Source organism: Sciurus vulgaris, assembly GCF_902686455.1.
Source record: "Sciurus vulgaris genome assembly, chromosome: 16".
NCBI lineage: Eukaryota > Metazoa > Chordata > Mammalia > Rodentia > Sciuridae > Sciurus > Sciurus vulgaris.
In genome coordinates, this window is record NC_136477.1 from 6,804,084 (window position 1) to 6,811,859 (window position 7,776).

The following is a 7,776-nucleotide window of genomic DNA, read 5'->3' on the forward strand; positions in this document are numbered from 1 at the left end:
CCTAACACATTAGAGTGAACATGCCATACTCATCTTTCTGTGTCTGGCTTATTTCACTTAATATGATGTCCTCTAGTTCCATCCGTTTTGCTGCAAATGACAAGATATCATACTTCTTTTATAGCTGAACGATATTCTGTTGTGTATATATGCTGTATTTTCTTTATCCATTCATGTGTTGATGAGCACCTGGGCAGACTTCATAGCTTGACTGTTGTGAATAACTTTGCAGTAATGGGAGAATGAAGGTGTCTCTTTCGTGTACTGACTTCCTTTCCTTCAACTTACACCCAGGACTTGGATCCCTAGATCAGATGGTGGTTCTACTTTCAGTCTTTGGAGGCACCTCTGTGCTGTTTTTCACAGTGGCTGTACTAACGTGTACACCTATCAACAGTATCAGGATTCCATTTTCTCCACTCTCTTACCAGCATTTGTTGCTAATATGATTTTTGGTAATAGGGATTCTGACTTGGGTGAGATGGTTTCTCAGTGTGGTTCTGACTTGCATTTCCTTGATGATTACAAATGTGCAGCATTTTTTTTTTCATATAGTTATTGGCCATTTGTATGTCTTCTTTTGGAAAATGTTTATTTAGATCATTTGCACATTTTTAAACTTGTTTTACTTGTGTTTTTGTTGTTGAGTTTTTTTGAGTGTCTTATATGCTATGGTTATTAATCCTTTGTTAGAAGGATAGTTGGCAAATATTTCTCTCACTCTGTAGTGTGTCTCTTCATTCCTTATACATTTTATCCATTACAGTTATATATAATTTTGGGGTTAATTTTGACACAATTATGGGATATAATTTGCTCTAATTCAGTCTCCAGTCCTTTTTCTTTCTTTTCTAGTAGGTTGGAGGCTTGGGTGGAATACAAGTTGGAAGAACAAGGATGCTGTAGCAGATGCAAGCTCGATCAAGCCAGTGATTCTCCAGGGAGTCTGCAGAAGCCTTCAGTCTACAACTGGGGCAGCAATGCTGAGCCCTGTTGTTCTGAGGCTTCAGCCTCTTGGGATGAGCAACTACAGATTCCTCTAGCTTTCCAGCCTGCTGATGGCCATTGTGGACTATCCAGCTTCTAGGTGTGTAAGCCAATCTAATAAATAGTGTTTTCACGATCATACCTCCTCGAGGATCTGTTCCTCTAGGGAACTCTGACTAATAAAATCCCCAAAGCACAGGAAAAAGACATAAAAACAGATGATAGGATTGCATCAGATTAACAAGCTTCTGGGCAATGCCTGTTTGTATATAATTGGAAGTCAGCAGCATTCAAAGAAACAGATTAGAATCTTCTGTGCAAAATATAGAGAACAAAAATTAAGATTCAGTAAATAATCAATAGCAATTAGGAAGAGGCAACTTGAATATTTGCACTTTATATCTTAGCCATCTTTATCATTGCATTATGTATTCTCAAATGTCTAAGACTTATTTTCATACCTACAATAGAATCAGGTTTTCTAATATCATGACATAGGTAGAGATGCTTTTGTTTATTGCAAAAAAATAGAACATTGTAATTTATTAGGATATAGCCATGTGTTATGTGTGCAAAGTCTGAGAAATTATGAGCATGAACCATGGAGAGAACTGATTGAGGCAGTGGACAGATATCTGGGGTCAGGGGATCCATCATTCTCAATTCTTCTCTTTTGTGGTCTGGGCCTTTAAGGTTGTGTCCTCCTGGGATAAGAATGATAGTGAAATAGCTGCCCTAATGAGGAGCTCTGGATTTTGAACCCCAGGGACACAGAACTGCAGGAGTCAGCCTGGGACCACCTCCCTCAGCAGCCCTACCCCAGTCAGGAAGCAGCACCTGCGCCTCTCCTCCCAGAGATAACCCTTCCTGAGCGGGAGCCTACTGGCTCAATCCATCTGTCTACCTGTGCTGAGAACGGATCTTTCACCTTCAGCATCCAGGTGAGATGCTGAGTGTTATTCAGCACCCACCACAATGTGGGTCAAAGTGTTGCTGTCTAATAAAAGGCGTGGAAGTTAGAGGAGGCAGGAGAGCAGAGGGATGGGAGAAAGAGGAAGCAGAGAAGACCTGCATGTTGCCTTGGTTTCGGAGCATGCATGAAGGATATTGTTTAAAGTGCTGGATCTTAATTGTTAGAGATAGGAAATTGATCTGCCTTGTTTGTTCAGACAGGTCCTCTGGTCCAAAGCCTCAGATCTTATCATCAGGAAGGCCCTGGTGGTTCCAAGATTTTTCATTTCTATCAAGTCACCATTTGAGACTCTTTCTGGTTTTCCAGAAACCATTCATCTTATTTTATTTTTGGCCCTTCTCTTCCATAAGATTCACCAGCAAAATGGAACCCACGAACCAAACATCCGTTGCAGAATTCCTTCTCCTGGGACTGACAGAGGACCCAGCACTACAGCCCCTTGTCTTCAGCATGTTCCTGTCCATGTACCTGGTCACCATCCTGGGAAACCTGCTCATCATCCTGGCTGTCAGCTCTGACTCCCACCTCCACACCCCTATGTACTTCTTCCTCTCCAACCTGTCCTTCAATGACATCTGTATGGGTACAACCACCATCCCCAAGATGCTGGTGAGCATCCAAACACAGGATCAGAGGATCACCTACACAGGCTGCCTCTCCCAGGCCTGCTTTGTCTTGATTTTTGGTGGTTTAGAAAATTTACTTCTTGCAGTAATGGCCTATGTCCGCTATGTGGCCATTTGTCACCCCCGAGGTACACAGTCATCATGAACCCCCATCTGTGTGTCCTGCTTCTTCTACTCTGCCTGCTCCTCAGCATTGTGCATGACCTGCTCCATACTCTGATGGTGCTGCAGCTGTCCTTCTGCATAGACCTGGAGATACCTGATTTCTTCTGTGAACTTTCTCAGGTCATCAAGCTGGCCTGTTCTGACACTTTCATCAATAACATCTTGGTGTATCTAGCGAGTATTGTATTTTTTGGGGTTCCCCTCTCTGGGATTATTTTCTCTTATATCCAAATTGTCTCCTCTATTTTGAGGATCCCATCAGTGGGTGGAAGGTATAAAGCTTTTTCCACCTGTGGGACTCACCTCTCAGTTGTATCCTTATTCTGTGGGACAGGTTTTGGAGTTTACCTCAGCTCTGCAGTTACGGACTCTACCATTAAGAATGTAGTGGCTTCAATGATGTACAGCGTTGTCCCTCAAATGCTGAACCCCTTCATCTACAGCTTGAGGAACAGGGAAATGAAGGGGGCCCTGAGGCATCTCATCAGTGGGATGCCTCCTCTGAGATTGTGTCATGGGCTTTTGGTCTGCGTTTCTAGAATGAACTAAAGTGAGGGAACACTGGTAAGTCAGAATGCCTGCCTCTTCCATCATCAAGTTACTCCCAAATGACAACATAATATGGTGTCTAAATACATAGCAACTTGGATTTCAAACCTGGCATGGCTGTTTTTCCAGATCTGTGATATCTGGCAAATGATTTGTACCACATCCCTAAACTGCATTTTCTTGATTTTACTCCATAGAATGAGAGACTAAGTCAGGTGTTTGAATTTTAGCAATTATTGTTGGGTCAGTTTCAAAAGAAAGAACACTGAGGTAGGAGGATAGGGCAGAGAAAGGCTCCAGGAAGGCTGTGTTAGTACCATGAAGAACAACTTCTGCAGGATCCCATGGTTAGGGCCAGGTGGGTTGCTCTCCCCAGCTGGACCTAATGTGAAGCAAAAGTTCGATTTTCACCATCTACTAAGAGGTTACTGAGACTCATCTGTGGACAATGGTATCCTACGGAGGCAATGTCACCATCCACCCTATTCAGTTTCATTGTTTACAATATCAACACATCTCAGCAGTTTGAGATGCTTTTGTGATATCTGAGATTGTGGCTTCATCAATGAAGGAAGATGTCTATTTCTCATGAAAAAATAAAAGCCCTGTGTTTAAAATGCTACAGCTGTAAGGAGAGTTATTGTTCATTACAAGGGCCCGAGGGGTTGGAAAGGTGTATTTTAGGGCATTCGAGCTTCATTGAGTTCTACATGAAGTGACCTCTTCCTAGGACTTGTTCTTAGAGTCACCAGGTCTTTCTAGCAGACATAGGTGCCATCCTCAACACGATGCCAGAGACAGGAAGCAGTGCCCTGCTGTTGGTCCTTTGATGATGGAGCTTTCCTTGGGGCCACCAAGAACTCATCTCTGTCATGAGTGGAATGGTGGCCCTCAGAGCAACACTTCCACCTCTGAAACCCTTTCACTTGTGGGTGTGAGCCTAATAAGAAGATGAACGGACTTATGTACAAAGGTGTCTTTGCAGAGAAGGTACATGTCCCAGATTCTCTGGGCATCCCCTAGATGTAATTTCCTAAATTATAAAACAGATGTAAGTAGAGAGAAATACTGGATTCGTTCACCCAGTTTTTGATTGCAAGTGTTGCCCGTGTTTGTCCCCAGAATGCTCATTTCTTTGGACTTCACTACGTTCTTCTCACCCTGTTTTGATGTCTGTGCAACTCATTTGTTTCCCTTTGATAAAGTGTCAAAAGAATGAGGATTTCTATATCTCAGTTGTTATTTTTATCAGTATAGTTCTGAGATCACGTCAAGTGTCTGGGTTTAGCAGTTGTGCATTTATTTACAGTGCTCTCCATTTTAGCATGGTGTGTGGTGACAGAATAATATAGGTAGTCTTTCCCATATATATCAAATTTGGGTGGCTGTTTTTCTGAAATTGTGAATAAAGAGGACTCCATGTTCTTTTTCCAGGTCTTCTGGTGAAGATGAAGTATAGTTTTAACCTCAGGAAAAATTATTGACCTTAGGGGTTTCTTTTTTTCCTATGTGTAGTTTCAACAACTTTTCTTTTTGGTGTTGTTAAATATAAGCATACTTACTCATGATAGTATCTAAGGCTGTTTCCACTGCAGGAAATGTTGAGAAGTTGCAGGGGAAACTTTGTGATTCCTGAAGCTGAAAGCATTTGTTATCTAGTTCTTTACAGTAGAAGTTTGCTGTCCTTGATTTGGATCATTCTGACCACCACAATTAGTCCTCCGCAGATCATTACCATTGTGACCATCTCTACAGGTGTGTATTGACTTTTGATGGGATTGCACCCTGAAGAGCTGCCATAATTGACAATATTTCATATCTGGGGAGTTTTCTTAGGTGGTTGAACTAATTTGCCTACCCGTTTGGTGGTGCTGGAGTTCCACATCATCACAAAACCTGTTTGGTTGCCTTGACAATCTTGTTTCTCTTACTATGTTGAGACTCTTTTCATACATTTGACATATATATTTCCTCTTCTGGTTAATAAACAAGTACCCTACTAGTAAGATACAGCCTCAGCCTTATTGATGTTGCAAAAAATTAATATATAAGTATTCCTTAATTGGTGTGTAATCCTTTGAAAGTTCTATGAACTGGTGGTTTATTTAGTCATGTGTATCACTTTTAATCATCTACACAGTGTTTAGTGAATGCAAACAATTGTCAGTTTCACTGTAATTCGTCAATATTCCATCATGGCTAGTGCTTAATAATTCTAGAAAATTGTAGACCATGAAAGCTGATCTAAGGCATGCCTTTTAGTTTAGAGGCCTGATATCTTTTGGAATTTACTTTTGACTTTGAGCTGAGCTACAAGTCCAAGTTCATTTTTACATAAGATTCACCAATAAACAAATAGTTCATTTATGTGATGATGTTTTTCTGACCTGCCTCATCTATTCCTTCAGTGATATCACCTCTTAATTACTGTAGCACCCCAGACCTAGGAAACTAAGTGTAATGTGATAGCAATCCCTAACTATTTTATTACAACCAGACTAGCCTTTGTATCACAGGTTAACAGCTTTCCTGATTATTTGCAAGTTATTATGACAACATTCATAATCAATGCTAATAATTTCCATCTATGCATTTTTGTTTGTTCTCTTTAGTTCTACATGACATTAGAACCTGTTTTGATGTAGTTATAGAAGCATAGACTATATCATATTCTAATTACGATCCCAGTCCTGTGGACGTGCACTGTGGTGAGATTCATGTTGGTGTATTCATATATGTACATAGGAAAGGTAGGTCAGAATCATTCCATGATCTTTCCTATTCCTCTCCCCCCTTCTTCCTTTCATTCCTCTTTGTCGAATCCCCTGAACTTCTATTCTTTGCCCTCCCCTTTTTGGGTTTAACAAATTATGTATTGAAACGACTATTGTGAAATTGGGAAAACTTGGATATTCCTGAAATCATGATGAAACTTTCTTACAGTACATACACAGTCTTTGCTCACACAGATGCTATTGCAGAATCATCTTAGTATAATATTAAAGGTGGATTTGATCACTCTAAGCTATACATAGAATTGGGACCTCAGTATCTGTTCTTTGGGGCACATTTTCTATATTCTCACTTGTATTTATGGAGGATATCGACAGACATCTTTAGAACTGAGTTTATTTTGGAGTGAAACATGGTGTTCTTCCACATAATGTGCGTCAGGATAAAGGTACCTTTACAGGTACCCGGAGAAAGCAGACTCCATTAGAGAGGAGAGGAGTGGCGTATGTGAGGAGCTCGTGAGAGAGACGTGAGCAGGAAGGGGAGGAGGACAGGTGTGCACTCGTGGTGTCTCAGGGAGAGGAGATCAGCCAGTACCTGGTGAAGGAAGTAAGGGACTTGTCCAGTTCAAGTTCTTTTCCTCAACTCTCTATCCTGATGTTCTTTCCTAATGAGGACATCACACTCACCCAGTGCAAGTTTCTTGCTAAGCTCTTTGTATTGATTTAATGCATTAAGTCCCTGAGTCTCATGGGATTGACGTCTGCAGTGGACTGTGCTCAACCCCCCATCTCTGAGGTCTTCTTCTCCCTTTTACTGCAACTGCACCTGAGCCCAGGTGTCAGGAGTTTGTGTCTTGCTCACTCTGATATCCTTCTTAGGGTGCACTAACAAATTGTCAGCTTTTTCCTTTAAAATTTTTTTCAAATCCTGCGTATTTCATCTTCTCATTTCTCTGTTTTGCAAAAAATATGTGTAAAATGGGTGAAGAAACTGAACAGTCACTTTACAGAACAAGACACACAGGCAATTAATAAATATATGAAAAAGTGTTCATCATCTCTAGTATAGAGAAATGCAAATTAACAAATTCTAGGTTTTCATCTTACTCCAAAGGATGGCTGTTATTAAGAACACAAACAATAATAGATGTTGCCTTGTATGTGGGGAAAAAGACACACTTTTACATTGGTGGTTGAGTTGCAAATTTGTGCAGCCACTCTGGAAAGCAGTATGGAGAATCCTCAGAAAACTTGGAAAGAACCCACCTTTTAACCCACTTATCCCACTTCTCTGTTTATACCCAGAGGACCTAAAATCAGCAAAGTACAGTAACACAGCCACAGATCAGCAAAGGAAAGGAAATCACTAGGGGGAGGTGGGCGGAGGAGAAGTGCTGGGGAGTGTCCTTGGCTAAATTCCATTGTTGTACAGTGTGCATGTACAGGCACATAGCAACAGATCTCATCAGTGTGTACAACTAGAATGCAGCAATCAAAAGATAACACAAATTTCACCACTGTGAAATGTTGAAAGTAGAATCAAAATGTATTTCCGGAAATGAAAAAATCATGCTAAGTGAAATAAGTCAAACCCCAAAAAACAAAGGCTGAATGTTTTCTCTAATAGGTGGAAGGTAAATCATGATAGAGGGCTTGGATAAGGAGGAATAGTTATTTTATATTAGGTAGAGGGGAGTGAAAGGAGGGGAAGGGGTATCGGGGAAGGAATGGTAGTAGAGTG

General features: G+C 40.9%; 1 pseudogene across 1 annotated transcript; it reads left to right on the forward strand.

Moving 5' to 3' along the window:
* The first annotated feature begins 2,323 nt into the window (after positions 1-2,323).
* Positions 2,324-3,300, forward strand: LOC306647069 (olfactory receptor 7G2-like; annotated as a pseudogene). Its single transcript has one exon. The product of its transcript is annotated as an olfactory receptor 7G2-like (transcript).
* Positions 3,301-7,776: the final 4,476 nt, after the last annotated feature.